This window comes from Pinus tabuliformis, chromosome 8 (assembly GCF_031772625.1).
Source record: "Pinus tabuliformis cultivar Carrire ecotype Pingquan chromosome 8, CPIR1, whole genome shotgun sequence".
In the NCBI taxonomy this organism is placed as follows: Eukaryota; Viridiplantae; Streptophyta; class Pinopsida; order Pinales; family Pinaceae; genus Pinus; species Pinus tabuliformis.
Window position 1 is genome coordinate 1732283541 of NC_142294.1, and position 19435 is coordinate 1732302975.

The window sequence follows — 19435 nt, forward strand, 5'->3', positions numbered from 1 at the left end:
TTTCGAACAATAACTGGTAATAAAGATCATTCAGCTATCATAAGAATAGAAATCAATTAAGATAAACCAGTCTGCATAAAAAGTTAAGCAAAATAGTTGTGAACATCATATCGCATAATAAGTTATTCATATATCAAACACAAATAATTGACTCCACCGTACAGAAGTGCCAAATGGTAACCCACACATTCATGCATTAACATATAAACAACTGAAAACTGTATATCACTTTAAGAATATAAGCATAAATGGTCAAGAGATAAAAGTACCATTTATGACTGGTTCCACTCATAAGCTTCAAGCAACAACGATTTATCTCTACTTGTTCTAACATCTACTAAGAGTACAAAAGTGCAACATCAGTAGCATATATCAAATGCAAACATTGATAAATCTCGATCCATCCATTCATCAAAAACCCCCTCCGAGGGTGCAAAAGTGCATGTTCCGAGGACAAGTTTTTTGACAAATTTCTGGACCCTTCTCCAAAAGCCTGAGAAGGGTTTAAATACTGCTAACTAATTAATCTTAATTACATAAATTTAGGACACGGTTTTAAATGACCGCCCTTCTACTAAAGCAAAATTATTTCTAAAAATTGAATCTAATTCCTAACCGTTTCTGTATTTGCTCCTTAGTGCTGTAAGCATGCAACATTCGCCTGGGAAGAGTCGGCTGGTCGTCTTTTCCTTTCGTTTGAGCTACGAAAATAGAAATAACAAGCACTGGCACCACTTTCTGGTAAACTAGAAGATATTTTTCGAAAATCTTCGTCTGGCTTGGTGTATTCACTGTGTGTATACTTGGTAATAACCCAAATTTCTCTCAATCTAATTCTGCTTTTGCTATTTCGGTTTCCGGCCTTGCAAATGACTGAATAAGTTAGGGACTTTGCTCTCTGAACAATTTTCTGTATTGAAAACTGCCTCCGTTCTTTGTTCCAGGTTTTTCTGGTGCGTTTTCCCTCTTTAGCGCCTTTTTCTTTTTGCTTTACCCAGTATAAGCTTCAGGATCTTTTGTAAACATGCTGCTTTTTTGCGCCTTTGACTTTGAGTTTTGGATGGCCTATTGACATCGGTATCTGTTGAGTGATACTCTGGAATCTGTGGTCCTGTTTCATGCGACATCCGTTTGTGAAGGCATCTCTTCTCTGTTCTCCGAGTATTAACGCTTTCCCCTTTTCCTTAGATGTTTCCTGCACATTGCTTTATGTTATTTGCTATCTTACAGTTTACGCAAAGGAAAAGAGTAATGATGAAAAGATTGACATGAAAGCTTTAAGCTCTAATGAATGCATAATCATGACACCCATAATGAACCGACTCTTTGAAAAACACAAAACAATCCTTCTTGGATACTTTGGCGTACAATCATTAATTTCTTTTAAGGCGCGCGCCCAATTTTGGTCTTCAGACAACTTTCCTTGAATATTGTGCCGAGGAAATTTTGTGATGGGTGATTTCTGTGACTCACATCGCAGTATCGAGGATTGCGTCATCAAGATGTGTCATCACAGGAATTGATGATCGCATTCATCGCAGATCGCAACATCGCAGATCGCAATATCGCAGATTGCAATATCGCAAATCGCGCTTAGTCATCCAATCATCGTGTGCTGCTTATGCGATGTTGCGATATGCGACGTCGCATATCGGCCGTCGGAGATTCCTTAAGTTTTTTCATTTAAGAGTGCTTCATAATATAAGCGATGCGATGAATTTCGCGTCGCTTCTTCGCAGCTTATTATGCACATAGGAAAATGTTTCACTCTCTTCTCGTGATGCGATATAGCTTTAGGGAGTTAAAATACAAAAAAAAAATTGATAAAATGTTTTTTTTGGATTTTTATTAAGGGTCCCCATTTGCTTGGTGTTATCGCTAATACCAAACAAAGAGGGGGGTTGTTGGTGGCCACAACAATGTCATAGCAAGATGTATCATTTAGCCACATACACATCATCACCAAACACTTTTAACCATAATGCCAACAATTCATTATTCGAAGCATATGCTCCCCCTGAACCTGTTCCATCTGTTCACTGTCAGATCTGATCATGCATATATCAGTAATAAGTATCAAGGCATCATCATCAATCATATATACATCAAGTTAACTTGTGAGGATCAAAATCACTTCTAAATAACATCTTATGAGTACCAACACATTTCCACACATCATCAACAGATTGTAACAATCATCAAATAAAGAAAATAATTGACTGAACCATATCAGACCCTTTTTCCTGAGTCTGTCCCATTGCTTTTCCTCAAACCAACATATACGCGACTATGTAACTTCAAACTCGCGTATATACGCGACTTGTCTTCATGAAACTTGCGTATGAGATTTAGAACACTGAAGTTTCACACTTTCAGCTCCCTCTGAGTCTGTCATGTCTATATACTCTGCTATGCCACATCTTTCTGACTGTACTTCCTTCTTCTTCCATATCTTCGATGTTTTCTCCCTTTGGTATGGTGGCCAAAATTTGCTCATGCATTCCTTTGCTATATGTCCAAACTTGTTACAAGCATAACATCTTACATGTTTCATATTCCTTCTATAGCAGTCAATGGCTTTGTGACCAAACATATTGCAAGCAAAACAATATCCCTTAAAGTACCTGGAATGTGATGATCTTTCTGTGTGATGGTCTTGAACCATTCTACTTCTGCATCTGGCTGCAACATGTCCAAAATTATGACATATAAAACATTCAACATTATTCATCAGAGGAAATAACCGTCTATCACTTCCATAGTTAGGAGTAAAAGTTTTTCTTTGAAGACTTTCTTTCCTTGGTTGTTGATGGGGTTGACCTCTCATCTCCTTGTTGATTATTTCAGATTTTGCATTAGAGTTCCTTGCCTCACCTTGTGAGCTAGATTCAACTTCAACGGATTCATAAAAACCAAGACCAGTTTTGATAGCAGGAGATCTTTGACTACTAAGAATATCATCCAAAATCTTAGTACTATCTTGAAATCGTAGCAGTTTATCCTTTTCTTCTAATTTACCTTTCAAGATATTTACCTCAACCTGATGTTGTTCTTCCTTTTCTAGATATTGCTTCTTCAAGATTTCTTTAGACTTTCTTCCTTCTTCCACTTGTTGCCTTAGTTTGAGAACCTCATTTTCTTGTTCTTTATCTGCTTGAGGTAGTTCTTCATTCTGATTATTTTTTACTGATATCACTTCATCTTGCAGCAATTGACGTACTTTGAATGCACACTCTAGTTGAGCTTTTAATCTGGTAACTTCTTCTTTGAGGTCACACTCCCTTTTGTTAAATAGATCTTGTTGATCTATGATTTTATTTGATGCTTCATTTGCTTGTTCATCTTGAGGTGATTGTGAATCTGAATCCTTGCTTCCATCTAACAACCAATTGTCTCTCCTGTTGTCACCGTTTCTTTGAGCTGTGTTCTTCTTCTGAGGTGCTTTCTTCTTTAGCTTCTTTCCCATTGTTTCTACGGATCTCCTTCAGCTAGTCAAGCTTCTGCCAAATGACCTACTCTGATACCAATTGTTGGAAATAATACTGAGAGGGGGGGTGTGAATCAATATTAGCAAGTCAAATACTTTTTCTTTTCATACTCAAATTCATATACGCTACTTTAGTGAAGGGAACTTGCGTGTACATGCAACTGTGTTTAAGGCAACTAGCGTATATCCAGAAAACTTATGATTCAATTAATTCATCATATGTTGATCTTGAATCAGTACATTAATACTTAATTAACCATATAAACAGTGACCAGGTGCAGTAAAAATAGAACAGAACATCACACATAAGAAACACACATGAACACCAAGATTTAAGGTGGAAACCCAATGCAGGACAAAAACCACCTGCTGCTGTATTCTTTAATATAAGAAAAACCTATTTACAATCTTATACTAGCGCATAATCATACCAGTATGGAGGCACCCACCTGTAGAAAGCTACAACCTTCTCTCGTTCTCCAGTTGCTACTAGAAGGGAGCTACAACCCCCTAGCTCTTGAACTAGCTGATATGTTTACTAGTATGTAGGCGTCGACCTACTGAAGGCTCCAACCTTAACTCGTTTTCTAGCTACTACTGGAAGGGAGCTCCAACCCCTTGGCTCTTGTACTGGCTGATATGTTTACCAGTACATAGGCACCGACCTACAAAAGGCTACGACCTTCTCTCTTCCTCTAGGGACCATGTTTCATAAATTTTCAGATTAGATACTCTTGGAACACAACACCATAATCTGAAGGCCACGTTTCATCCAATTTTCATAATGGACCCATCAACAACATTGAAGAACAAAATAAATCACCACCGTCAACTACACTTGCATCATCAATCTCTGAATCACTCAATAACTGAATCACTGAAACCTGTCATCAAAACACAGTCACCAGAACACAGAGCAGAACCCAGAACTCTACAACAAAAACCAGATCCAACTGCAACTTCAAATATCATATTTCATAATGTATACGCTACTCTGATGAGTCAAACCTATGTGTATATGCGCTTTTACCAAGGCGAACCTGCATACAGATTTGCAAATATTTACTTATAAATTTGTAGCTATTCTAGACATCTGTCATACCTAGATCATAACATTTATACAATAAAATATGCGTCATTAATTCAGATCTAGTCTATCCATGATCAAACCACATAAAGATAATACATTCCAATCCTTAAGATCCCGAGTCGTCATCCATCATCATCCACATAGGTGCATCCTTAGTTCAGATCGAGAAAAGCATCACAAACCCATAACCTACATCGATCTCACACTTCATCAGATATTCAATACTTGCTCCCCTTTCACCACTTGGCCTAATGATCTTCTCCTCCTTATATAGTTTTAGGCCTTTCTCAATACCATGGACCAAAACCACTTAGGACCAATACTTTGGACCAAATACCTAGGGTCAATACCTCGGACCAAATACATGGACCAATACCATGGATCAAAATACCATGGACCAAATACCTTGGACCAAAACTTAGTTTTCTAAGATATATGTGCTTTTCATTCGGTGAAAGTGCGTGTGTATGTTATACGCTCCTTTTGGTCCATTAACCCACATGTATACGCTTCTATGTCATGGTGAACCTGCGTATACCTCTCTTTCTTCATTCTCTGTAGTCTATTCTATAATTCTTTGCTACTGTACTAAGAACTGTCATCTGAGTGAGTTGCCATCAAGGCCAACACCTATATCATAATGGCAACATTTTCAACAAATATTCTTACATCTGTTTGCATGTGCGGCCAATAATAAAATTCTTGTAACTGTGCTAGAGTTTTATATTGCCCAAAATGACCTGTTAAGCCTCCACTATGTTTTTCTTTTAACTAGTTTTGTCTCATTGAACATCTTGGAATGTATAATTGTCTTCCTTTGAACAGAGGTCCCTCTTGTATCATGTAATCTAACCATGGAGTTCTATCTATACTTACAATATTTTCACAAGCTCCATAAGCTTCTTTGAAATATGGATCATCTTTATACATATCTTCTAGCTCATCAGATCCTAAGACATTCACTTGGAATTCTTGCAGAATTAAGTTGATCCCACTTAGTGCATCTGCTACTTTATTTGAATTCCCACTTTTATGCTTCATAACAAATGTAAAATTTTGTAAGAATTCAATCCATTTAACATGTCTTTGACTTAATTTTGTTTGATTGTTGATATATTGTAAAGAATGATTATCTATGTAAAGGATGAACTCTTTTGGCATAAGATAACGTCTCCATTTTTTTTAATTTTGTATGATGGAATATAATTCTTTATCATAAGAAGAGTATTTTTTCTTGGCTTCATTGATCTTTTGACTGTAGTAAGTGATTTCTTTTCCCTCTTGACTTAGAACAACTCCTATTGCACTTCCATTGGCGTCAGTCTCAACCTGAAACAACTTGTTGAAATCTGGAAATGCTAAAATAGGTTGTTCTGCAATATTTTCCTTTAATAATTTGAAAATTTTATTAGTTTCTTCTATCCAATGGAATGGTTGATTTCTTTCTTTGATTGTTTCTACAAGTGGAGCACATATACCACTAAAATTGTTGATAAATTTTCTGTAAAAGCTTTCCAATCCATGAAAAGGTCTTACCTCTAAAATGCTTCTTACAGGGGTTGGCCAATTGATTATGGCCTTCACTTCTACTAATCCATCTTTAAGCCTCCCTTTGAAATCACAAAACCCAGGTACAATAATTATGTTTTCGTGAAACTACACATCTTTAAATTTATTAACATTTTTTCTTGTTGTAAATTCTTCAAAACCATCTTAATATGTCTTAAGTTATCTTCTTTTGACTGACTGTAAATTAGGATATCATCAAGATAAACTATAAAAAAAATTCTAATGAATTCTTTTAAGACCTCATTCATTAACCTCATAAAGGTACTAGGAGCATTGGTAAGTTTGAAGGGCATTACCAACCATTCATATAAGCCATTATTAGTTTTAAATGTTGTTTTTCATTCGTCACCTTCTCTAATTTTGATATGATGATAGGCAATTTTTAAATCTATTTTATAGAAATATGCAACACCACTTAAGAAATCTATGAGATCATCAATACGAGGCAATGGAAACCTGTACCTGATTGTGATTTTATTGATTTATCGAGAATCCATACACATTCTCCATCTGGAATCCTTATTTGGAGTTAACATTGTTGGAACAACACAAACTTAAGCTTTCTTGGATGAGACCCTTATCCAACAATTCTTGCACTTGATTTTGAATCTCTTCATTCTCCCTTGGAGTCATTCTGTAGGCTACTTTGTTTGAAAGGCTGGCACCTAGAATGAGATCAATATGATGTCCAATACTTCTAATGGGAGGCAAATTATCAAGTAATTCATCCACTACAATATCAATAAATTCATTCAACATACTTTTAATTTCTTCTTGAAGATCATTCATATTTGTGCTTGTGAGTACTACCTTTGGCTTACTGATTAAAGCAAAATTTATCTTCTCATATTTCATTTCTTGAAGGAACTCTTTTCCAATAAGTAACATTACCTTGGATTGGCCTTCTTCGAGTGCTTTTTCATCCTTCAAAAGAAAGACTACATTCTTTTCTCCCTCCTTTTCAAAAGTAGAGGTGTTTCTCATTCCATCGTGTATTGCTTTCCTTTCATATTGTCAAGGTCGTCCAAGAAGAAGATGACACACATCCATAGGCATAATATTGCAAAGAAATGTATCTTTATAACATTCTATCTGAAACTCCACTTCACATTTCTCATTAACTAGTATCCGATGTCCCTTTTATAGCCACGAGACTTTATAGGGAGTAGGATGTTTAGTTTTCCTCAAATTTAACTTTTCTACCATTTATGTGGATACTAAATTATCAATACTCCCACTATCAATAATGACTTTACAACATTTTCCTCCTGATTTATAGATAGTTTTGAACAATGTTTTCCTTTGTGTAGGTTCCTTCTTTAGGAGATTTTAATAAAGTTATTTTCATGATTAAGGATTCACCAATTTCAGGTGCATTTTCATGTGTAGAGGATTGTACACTTTTTGTATCAATTTGTGCCATATGTATGCTACCCTAACTAGAAGATATTTTTGGACATTCATCAGATTTATGGCCAAGTTTATTACATGTATAACATCTTACCACAAAATATCTACCTCTACCTCTTTGATATGGTATTCGTCCTATGAAATCTCCTTTCGACGATGATTATGCCTGATGTGAACTGCTACCTTCTTATTTTTGCATAGAAAATCTTCCAATTGAATATCCTCATCTTGATTGTCCTCTACTTGACGGTCCTCTGCTTGATTTTCCTCTACTCTTTACTAAACTTCATCCTCTTCCTCATTGAATTTTCGTCCTTGCCATTTTTTCTTCTTTCTTGAGGACTATCTGGTAGGCTTCTTCAACAATTTTCAGAGAAAAAATATCTAATTCATATTTTATTTCAAATATTAGACCATTAATATATCTAGCTAATTTTTCATCATCCACTTCCACATGACCAGACTTTATACTTAATCTATAAAATTCTTCTATATATTCTTTTACAGACATGGATTTATGCTTAAGATTTTGCATATGTCGAAAAATATTTAACTGATAGTCTCAAGGAAGAAATTTACCTTTGAGCTTGGATACCATCTGATCCAACTAGTGATCTTCCTTTTCATTTTACTTCTCTGCTCAGCTTGCACACTATCCCACCATAGTGCAACATGTCCTTTTAATATGGTTACTACGAACTTGACTTTCTTATCTTCACCAACATTTTCATGGTCAAAATATTTATCCATGGCGCTAATCCAGTCGATTAGTTCTTCATGATTTAAGTTTACCTCGTACATAAGCACTTTCAATCTAGGGTTGTTACTTAATCCTGTGACCATCTTGACCATTTTCTCTTCTAGAGTTTCTTCTTCAATTTCAGGTTCTTCTTCTAGGGTTTCTTCTACTTCGCTGATATCGTCAGCATCAGCGTCTCTTCTGTATGTTGTCTCCAATGCATATAATCTCGTTTGAATATTTCTTACTTCATCAAGTAAGACATGGTTGAAAGTTGGTATTCCTCAACTAATTCGAGATCCTGTGGATCCTCTAGCTCTATGTGCCATCTTTATCTTATAATTAAAATTGTCAGACCAGGAGGTAACTCCTCAAGTGTAATTGTATTATTCATTCAGGTTGTTCATTAATATATACAAGAGGGAGTGACTCTTCAGTTCATCTCTCAATGACTCTCCATTTTCTCTATTATTTATTTACACTAATTATAGTTGTTCACCCAATCCCTATGATTAGGTGTCAGCATTCGCCCCCTTAATCTAAAGGGATGTTGGTGAGTCCAAACATCGTTCTGAATCTTTCAAGTTTTTCTCTTCCAAGTGCTTTAGTGAAGATGTCTGCAATCTACTTATTAGTGGAACAATGGTGAAGATGGATTGTTTTGGCCTCAACATGATGTCAAATTAGATGATATTTTGTATTGATGTGCTTTGTTCAATCATGGAACTTTGGGTTCTTGGCCAAATTTATTGCCGAAGTATTGTCAATCATGAGTGGAGTCGATTGTACTTGTTTTACCTGCAAATCTTCCAGAATTTTCCTGAGCCACACAATGTATTTTTTTGCCTCAGCCGCTGCCTCATATTCTGCCTCTATTATGGAATTTTCTAGAACTGATTGTTTGCGTGATCTCTAGGAGACAGCTCCTGATCCAAGACTCATAGCATAACCCAAAGTAGATACCTTAGTTTCTTTGTCTCCATTGAAGTCTGAATCAGAGTATCCAATCAAGCTGAAGTCACCCACCTGTGTATACTTGATTCCAAAGTCTTGCGTTCCCTTCAAGTACTTTAGAACTCTTTTTGCAGCAGACCAATGTCCCTCACAAGGCTTTTGCAGAAACCTGGAGAGGATTCCAACAGCAAATGAAATGTCTAGTCTGGTAGTAGTTAGGTAGTTGAGACTTCCTACAAACTGTCTATACCATGTCGCATCCTCAAATTCTTTTCCTTCAATGGATGTGAACTTTAAGTTTTGTTCCATTGGAGTAGTCAGAGGATTGCATTCAATCATGCCAAACTTGTTCAACAAATCTCCAATGTAATTCTTTTGAGAAAGGAATATGGACTTTGGATGTTGAGTTACTTCAATACCAAGATAGTAATGAACATAGCCCAAATCAGTCATTTCAAAACCTTTCCTCAATTCCTTCTTTATGGATGCAATGTAGCTCTAATTGTTCCCTGTCATCAAAAGATCATCTACATATACCACAAGATATAGAACTATTTTTCCAACCTTCTTGAAAAACAAGTTGCATCATCAAGATCATAATGTTTGAAATTGAGTTTCAAAAGATGCTCAGTTAGTTTTTTATACCAGGCTCGTGGTGCTTGTTTGAGGCCATAAAATGATTTCACAAGTTTTCATAATTTATGTTCATGTCCTTTTACAACAAATCCTTTAGGTTGGGACATAAAAGCATTCTCTTTTAGATCTCCATTGAAGAAAGGAATATTTACATCCATTTGATGGACTTTCCAACCGTTCTGAGCTGTTAGGGAAAATAGTGTTTGGATGGTAGCCCATTTTGCTGTGGGGGAAAAAGTCTCCTCATAATCATCCCCTTCCTTCTATGAAAAACCTTTTGCCACAAGCATGGATTTGTGCTTGTCAAGTGAGCCATCAAATTTATACTTGTTCTTGTAGACCCACTTGCAACCAATTGGTTTGGTTCCCAATGGAGGATCAACCAGCTTCCAAGTGCCATTCTTTATCAAGGCATCATACTCCTTTTGCATTGCTTCTTTCCATTAATCATGAGAAGCAACTTCTTTGAAGGACATTGGTTCAAAATCTGTAGACAAATTCAACTCAAAATCATAAGAAACATCCATATCAATAGGTGAATCAGACTCATCTACATCACATCCATTTTGTCGGGTTGAATTTCTAGTTCCTATCTTTCCAGGCTCGTCATGATGAACACTTTAAAGTGTCTTTGTTAGCCACTTTGGGGGACCTTTTTGAGATGGTCTAGGCTGCTCTGTTGATTGAGTTGGGACTGAATCAAGATTGAGTCTCCCAATTATGTCAATCACATCACTCAAAGTATCATCCGTTGTTGGAGTTTTGTTAGGCCCCTATACTACTAGTGTAACCCCATATTGTTATTAGTACAACCCACTTATTATATCATTGTATCCATGTAGTTCCCATATTGTTACTATTGTGCCCCATAGAATCCCACTATTGTTATTATTGTGCCCTTACATTATTATTGTTATGTCGGCTCTGATTATGTTATGACCCCTTAGACTCCTATATATAGAAAGGAGGTCTTTTCATTTGTATCATCCAAGAATTGTTCATTTATGTAATGTAAAGGAGGTTGCCCCCTCGAAGAGGCTGAATTGTAAGGCATTGATCTATCTTTTCTATCTTTTCTTGAGTTGGTTTCATAACATTTGGTATCAGAGCTTTGGATTCTAGGGTTTCGCTGCTCCAAACAGGTCATCATGGAATTTTCGCTATAACTTTTTTTCTGCGACGTTTCCGAAGTTGCAAAGAAAACCCATTTGAGAAGCCATCGCGCTGAACCTTGGGTCCAAATTTCAGAGCTTTTCACGCTATATTTGCGGAGATATGATCTGAGGAAGTTGGTATTTTTGCAGACTCCTGAATTACATTCCAAATAGGTGACCTAGGAAAACTCATCATAACTTTCTCTCTGAGCATCGGATTGAAATTTTGTAAGAAGGTACAGAAAGAGGACGGACTGTAGTTTCTTGTATAAGTTTTTCAGAGCCAAAGGTCGAAACAGTGACATGTGGCACATCGTACAAGTTCTCTCTACTGAACTAGTCTATAATCAGGTCACTGTGGGAGATTTGGCATAACTCTTCCTTGGAAAATCCAATTTGGATCAGACTTGTGGCATTGCAAAGAGGACGCAGAGAGCTACTTCAGATCACAATTTCAAAACTTAAAGATCCAAAAGCACAAAGCTACAGTCGTTTCAAGATCGAGCTCCTAAAATCAAGAAAAATCAAGATGAGGAAGTTTGATGGCAAGGATCCGGTAAATTGGATACTTCAGATGGAGAAATATTTTGATCTACATCGTGTACCACTGTTACAAAAGGTATGTATTGCATCTTCATATTTAGAACCGGATCAATTTTTATGGTATAAAGGGCTTTGTTCTCGTAAACAACTTGTTACATGGTCAATTTTCACGGAGGAAATGATAGCACATTATGAGGATACAAAGAGCAACACCTTCTTTAGAGCAACACCACAACAATTGGAAATAGTAAAAGGGCTTTGTTACATAATGGAAAGTAAAATTATGGCAACAAGGAAGTCTACCCCTCACAACTATAAAGATGGAAGTGTTGTTTCTCCTAGCCTTCCACAACCTACAAGGGTTACACCACAACAATTGGAAGAAAAAAGAGAAAAAGGGCTTTGTTACAATTGTGATAGCAAATGCACCAAAGGTCATAAGTGTACTGAGAAGAAATTATTTTACATAAAGTATGAAGAGGAGGAAGAAAAGTATCAAAAAAGATCAAAAGAAGAGGATATACAACAGGACCCAACCCCAAAGAAAGAAGAAATGAACCAGGCCATATCTTGTAAAGCATTGGCAAGAATTACCACTCCTCAAACTCTCAAGATAAAAGGACATATCAAGAATAAAAAGGTGCAAGAAGTGAAAGATCACATCGAGAAAGTAGAAATGAATCCAACCATATCTTGTAATTCATTGGTCGGAATTACCACCCCTCAAACTATCAAGATAAAAGGACATATCAAGAAGAAAAATGTTCAAGAAGTGAAAGATCACATTGAGCATCACGAAATGAATCCAACCATATCTTGTAAAGGATTGGAAGAAATTACCACTCCTCAAACTCTAAAGATAGAAAGACATATCAAGGAGAAAAAGGTTCAAGTAGTAAAAGATCACATCGAGCATCAACAACAAGTTATCCAACTTTTAAAGGATAATGCCATTTCGGTGCAAAATCAAACGAAACAACAAGTAGATCAACATCGTAGTGAAAAATGTTTTGATGTAGGCGATTGGGTATTTTTACTACTACATCTCAAGCAAGCTATTTATGAGAAGGAATAGTTGGCAACACTACATGCACTTAAAAAATGGCGACCTTACTGAATGGGAAGACTCTTCAAGGATGAGGATGTGGAAGCATTGTTTTGTGCTATTTCTATTATCCAACTAGATTGCATAAATGAAGCAAGGAATGAATGGAAGAAGGACGAAGAAGTATGGACACTTATTCAAAAGTTGCAAAAGATCCCAATTCAAACAATATTGCTAGAAATTGAAGAGGAAGGAAAAATCATATTGGAACCTGGAGTAGTCACAGAAACAAGAACCCGACAGCTACGAAATCGACCAATTTCAGAGTATCTCATCAAGTGGAAGATCTTATCCGCTGAAGATTCCACATGGGAGGACAAGAATTTTATACAGAAGCATCAAGAACTACTCAAGCGTTGAGGACAACACTTTTTGAAGGAGAGGGGCATGTTAGGCCCCTATGCTACTAGTGTAACCCCTTATTGTTATTAGTACAACCCACTTATTATATCGTTGTATCCATGTAGTGCCCATATTGTTACTATTGTGCCCCATAGAAGCCCACTATTGTTATTATTGTGCCCTTACATTATTATTGTTATGTCATCTCTGATTATGTTATGACCCCTTAGACTCCTATATATAGAAAGGAGGTCTTTTCATTTGTATCATCCAAGAATTTTTCATTTATGTAATGTAAAGGAGGTTGCCCCCTCGAGGAGGCTGAATTCTAAGGCATTGATATATCTTGTCTATCTTTTCTTGAGCTGGTTTCATAACAAGTTTCATGTGGGGGAGAGAGTGCTTCAGAAGAAGATTCCATAGGTTGATCTAGTATAGGAATCCCCCCTTCAAGATGTGGAATCTGGTTATCAAATTATTGAAATGATTTTGCATTTGTAAATCTATCCAAGCAATCAAGTTGCCACTCAACAACATTGTCAGTTTTGGATGCTTCAAGAAAGATTACATCTCTAGATACAACAAAATTTTTATTGACTTCATCATAGAGACAATATGCTTTGGAGGTGTTTGAATACCCCATGAAGATACACTTACGACTTCTTTCACCAAGTTTGTTTCTATGTACCTTTGGTATCAAGGCATAACATGTGGAACCAAAGACCCTGAGATGCTTTACCGAAGGAATGTACCATACCACATTTCATAAGGAGTCTTGTTTCTAATAGCATTAGATGGACATCTATTCTTTATACATACAACACATAGAACTAAATTAGCCCAAAACATCATTTTTACATTTTTGAAAAACATCACGGAGTGCACCACATTTAAGATTGTCCTATTCATTCTTTCAGCTACTCCGTTCTGTTGGGGATTATAAGGCACAGTTGTTTGATGTTTGATCCCATGTTGGCGAAGATAGTTTTCAAATTCATTTGAAGTGTATTCTTTTCCATTATCAGTATGAATAGAGCTAATATGAGATTGTGCATCATTTTAAAACCATGTATGAAAGTTCTTGAATGTTTGAAAAGAATCAAATTTGTTCTTCAATAAATAAACCCAACACATTCCGGTGTAATCATCAATAAATGTCATCATATGTTTATTTCCATTTGTAGAAGAAACAGGCATTGGACCACATAAATTTGAATGAATGAGTTCAATTTTTCTATGTGCTCTGAAATGTGAATCATGAAACTATTGTTTTCTAAGCTTTCCTTGAATGCAAGCATCACATTTCTTAAGTTTCCTAGGAATTGTAGGCAAACCAATAACACCATTTTTCTTCAACAAGTGGAGGTTGTCATAGTTCAAGTGTCCAAATATAGCATGCCATAATAAACTTGATGGAAATGTACCTTCTTGATAATGAGAATTGTATGAGAAATTTTGTGCATGAGCAGAGGTACCCTGTAGCTTGAGAATCCTTTCTTCTTCTATCCCCGTCATGAGAAGTGAGTGATCTTATGCTTTTCTCACCTCAAGCTTTCCATCAAACATATCAATGGAGTGTCCTTGCTGGCGGATGTGGACCAAGGATAGCAAGTTTCTCCTTAGCTGTGGGAGATATGAAACATGATGCAAAAGAAAGTCTCGATGACCAAGCAATTGAAGCCTAAATGTACCAAGCCATGATGAATTGAGTTTTGATTTGACTGCAAAGTATAATACTCCATAAACATTGTTAGAAAATTCTTCAAAAAAATATCTTCTAAAATTCATGTGGCAAGTTGCTCTTGAATCAAGCAACCAATCATTTTTCCAAGAAGCAAGTGAAGCATTAAATAAGTCTTCATTTACTCCAATATTACCGTGTGCCACAACATAGTGAGAGGATTCGGGTGCTTTACCTTACTCTTTGTCATTAGTTTTACCTTTAGGTTGGTTTCTTTCATGCTCAATTCTGTCCCAAGGAAACTTGCATGTGGATGCATCATGTGATTGGTTGCAGTGCAAATCTGACTTTTCTCCTTGAGAGTGTCTACCCCCCTGCCTCTGAAATTTCTTCCTCTTCCTCTTCGACCACCTCTTCCTCTCAAAGAATCTCGAGCAAGATTCTTCTCTCTATGTGCAAGGCACACAACCTCTTCAGAAGACTGAGGAGCTGTCTTCTTCCCAAAATCTTTCTCTCTTTCAACAATTTTTTTCACAAGGGAGTCAAAGGTTATATCTTCGAGGTTTACATTTTCTTGCAATGATTTAAGATAATTTGAGTAAGTGGGATAAAATGCCTTGAGAAAATCTATCAGAGGAATGTCTAGTTCAACATTGGTGACTTTGATATGATGAATAATAGATTTTACTTTTGATGCAAGAGAAAGAGGATCTTCATTTTGTAATTCAAGGGTGAACAATTTAATCATGAGTTGAAAAACTTCATGTTCAGGGTGTGAGTCATAGATTTCCTTTAGTTTTTGTAAGGCTTCGAAAGAATTTGAAAATGGGGAAATATGGTGACTCACCTCTTCATTTATTGATGCTGCAATCAATGCATAAGCCTTGTTGTTCTTATTTTCCCAAATGGCGAATTCCTTGTCTGAGGTAGGTTGTTCTTGCTGTTTGTCTCCGTCTTCAACACACACTCGTTTCCACAACTCATTATAAATGAGAGTGTGTTTTTCTGTGACCATTCTAGATAGTTCTCCTTCCCAGTGAGAACCACTCCCACAATAGATATCAATGAGTGCATTTTAAAAATGTACTGTGTAAAACAATCACTCTTCTGCTGGTAAAAAATGACACATGAGGTTGACGTACGAGGTTGATAAAGATGAGGTGGTAGTCTATAATTCGACTACTGGTTAACTTTGTAACCAATTAGTTGCACTTAAATCCGGTTTTGTACGTGGATTTCCCCCCTGAGGGTCTCGCTTATCTAACCAATCACTGTCGGTCCCTTGTTGACTTCTCCTTTTATCAACCGCTTCAATCCGCGCCATTGATATCACTTCTCCAGATCCAACGGATATCGCATCGTCTACTCACCAACTAACTCGGATGATCTTCACCATCGATGTGACCCGTGCAATCGAACGGTTGTTGCGCAATCTCATAACGGAACCAAAAGGAATTAAAACCCAGTGCATAACTTTATCGTGTCTAAAATTTAAATTAACTCACATGCATCTTCTGACGCGATCACCATCAGATCTGACCTGTCTAATCGAATGGATATCGCGTCACGTGCTTGCCAACTAGCTTGTCTGATCTCCATCATCGATCAATCCCACTTGATCCAACGGCTATCGTGTAATCTCGCGTGAAATCTTGCACGATGCATAACAAATAGAGAGTGCTCGAGAAAAGTGGTTTTCTTGTGCTACATGTCACCCGCTAAGGTTAATCATGTGAAATTTAGGAATACCATTTCCAGCCTTTAGGGCACACGAGATACCGCTTACCACTTGTTGAATACTACCCATGTGCTTAATTCAAAAGATGCTTATGAAAAGGTTTAGCGCTTAAACTCAGTATTAACACTTAACACTAATTTATAAATAAAATGTATGAATAGAGAAAAATACTAGATTAGGGTCTAGAACGCCGATACACAGTCATAAGAGAATTTCATTCATCGCATCCATGTTTAACACTATGAAACCAAGAGAGTGATACCTCAATTGCACTTGTGGAGCAGTTGCCTCACATAACCAGCTGAACGTCTGCAGCAGTTGCCAGAGAGGGGAAACAATTGCCAAAGAGGGGCAACAATTGCGAGAGAGGAGTTACAAAGTAGAGAGGGAAGCCAAAAATGGCACTGGCTCTGATACCATGTCAGACCAGGAGGTAACTCCTCAAATGTAATCATATTATTCATTCAAATTGTTCATTATTATATACAAGAGGGAGTGACTGTTCAGTTCATCTCCCGATGACTCTCCATTTTCTCTATTATTTATTTACACTAATTACAATTGTTCACCCAATTCCTATGATTAGGTGTCAACAAAAATAAAGGAAATATCTCCTTAACTTACAAATTCTTTACTTAAAATTTTCCCTTTTAATAAGTAAACAAAACACCTTCTTTTAATGTAAACACTTTTTCTTGAAATAAATAATTTTATGGAGTTACATCCAACATTAACAATCTCCACTTATATAAAGTTTATTTTTTCCACTTTCTTAAAACTATCATTGTGAACATCAACTTCAACAGTGAAATTTATTTTAAATGGGTGAAAAGGGAAAATGGTGAATTACGCAGATCTATAAAGTAGAGAAGACGATTGAATACTTTTAATATGTATCCTCAATTTGATTTAAACTTGGACTTCAATAAATGTCCAACGCTTGTTGCATCCACGCAAGTCTCCACATGAAGGTCTCCAACATTTGCAGCATCCACACAAGTCTCCACACATAATGTTTTTGAACGTTTCATAGCTTCAACACTCCAGACGATCCAGATCATAATTTTTTGACGATCCACAACTTTATTCCATGGATTATCCACAATGGAAACAACTTATTGCAAAGTTCTCACACTTCTCACCATGCTCTGTTCAACACACAGATCCACCAGTAGTTCGACGCTCATGGTTCACACTTTAATATCTGGCATTAAAAATATTTAATTCACACACTACAGATTTGTCTACAAAAAAAATATGCATGATTTTCCATATGTAGGGAATTTCTCAACCTTCTTTGATACCAAAATATGACACAGATCTGAGATGAACAAATTAACAAACAAATAATTCACTGAATTAATTTCTCTCAAAACTTGGTTCTACAAATGAATTATATGGCTATTTATTTTGGAGGAGGAAAACCCTCGAATTCCTCAAATAGAGAACTCCTTCCTGGATATTTAGAGGAAGTTGAGATAAATCCTCTCAATTCTAGAAATTTATCCTAACTACTTAATCTCCAGCAAATTCTATCAGTCTCCATAAAATCTAGAATTTTCTAAGAATCTCTAAAATAAATAAATTCTTCTGCATCAATATGGAATATATGCACCTATATAGAAGTTGTGTAGAACTTCAGCTTCTGTATAGGTGTGACTTCCATATATGTGCATCTCTTGTATATGTGTTACACAACATTTTGTCACTGTCTCTGTACTCCCTGTTCCTTGATCTTGGAGGACCTCTACAGTGAACCTCGCATGCTTTGCCCTCATGAAGAAACTCCCATTATTTCCCTCTTCATGAGCAGATCATTTCCCTTTTGCACCATTTCCCCTGAAGCTTCTGTTTTTCCCAATTTACAAGACCGATGTTAATGGCCTTTGCCTCCCCTGTGCCGATGTGCAAAGATTATCACTATTCGCCACGCCGATCGGTGTGATTGAGTTGTGTTCCAGTCACGTCAGTCTTGTTTTAATTAGCGCTAAAGCTTCCATCTCTAGAAGCTCCGTAACGGAAGTCTGGTAAATGGTTTGGCCGGATGTAGTCAAGGATGATAGTTTGGGCTCCTTTACCCTATAATGATGGAACTACCTCAAGGGATAAGTCCTCCCATGAGAAGAGGATCCATCTCCCATCCATATTTCCTATATAAACCTCCCTTCTTCCAAAGCACAAGCTAGTTAGAGTGTTGGCTGAGTGTGATTATACTATTTTGATTAGACAAGCAAGATATTACTAGTTGTAGCCACTAGTTATGTGAGGGAGAAGTGTGTTTGGTTTGGAGTGAAACCTAAAGGGAAGAGTCTTTAAACTATTGTTGTTTGAAGCCATCATGAAGTGCTAGCAGAAGTGTGTGGGAACTTGGTCTTGTCAGAGGAAGACTGCGACGTCAAGACGAATGGTTGTAATCTCTCTTTGATATTAATATATGCAACTATTGATTAATTTCCTACATGTTTTGTAATATTACATATTCATGTCTTGATGCTTCTTGACTCATTAAGTAGGTTGAATTGCAATTTGTCTATTATTATGTTTGTGTGCTGTTGTTGTTTACTTGTTTCAAGAGCTTGAAGAAGGAAGTGAGAGATTGCTGGAGCGAGCAAGCGAGGACATCATCAAGCAGGATAAGTGACCAAGAGGTAGGCCCTCTTGATTGATTCTAACCTAAGGAAATATTCCATAGAATGTATCTGTTATGGCTAGACCCATTATCGGGCTAGAGGAATTCATTTGTGTCCTCACTTATAATTTTACTTCACCAAAAATTCGCGACTCCATTGGGGAGATCCCATCTTTTTGTTTGTTTTGGATTTCATGATTTCATGAGAACTTTGATAGTTTCATGTTTTCCCTTTTGTTTTGTTGCTTTTATCCTGCTTACTCGCTTAAGTCTAAAATCCATAGTAGCAGATCTGGTCCCTGTTTTGAATTTTTTTAATTTTTTTCTTAGTTTCCTCGGACAATGCGTTTAATCGGCT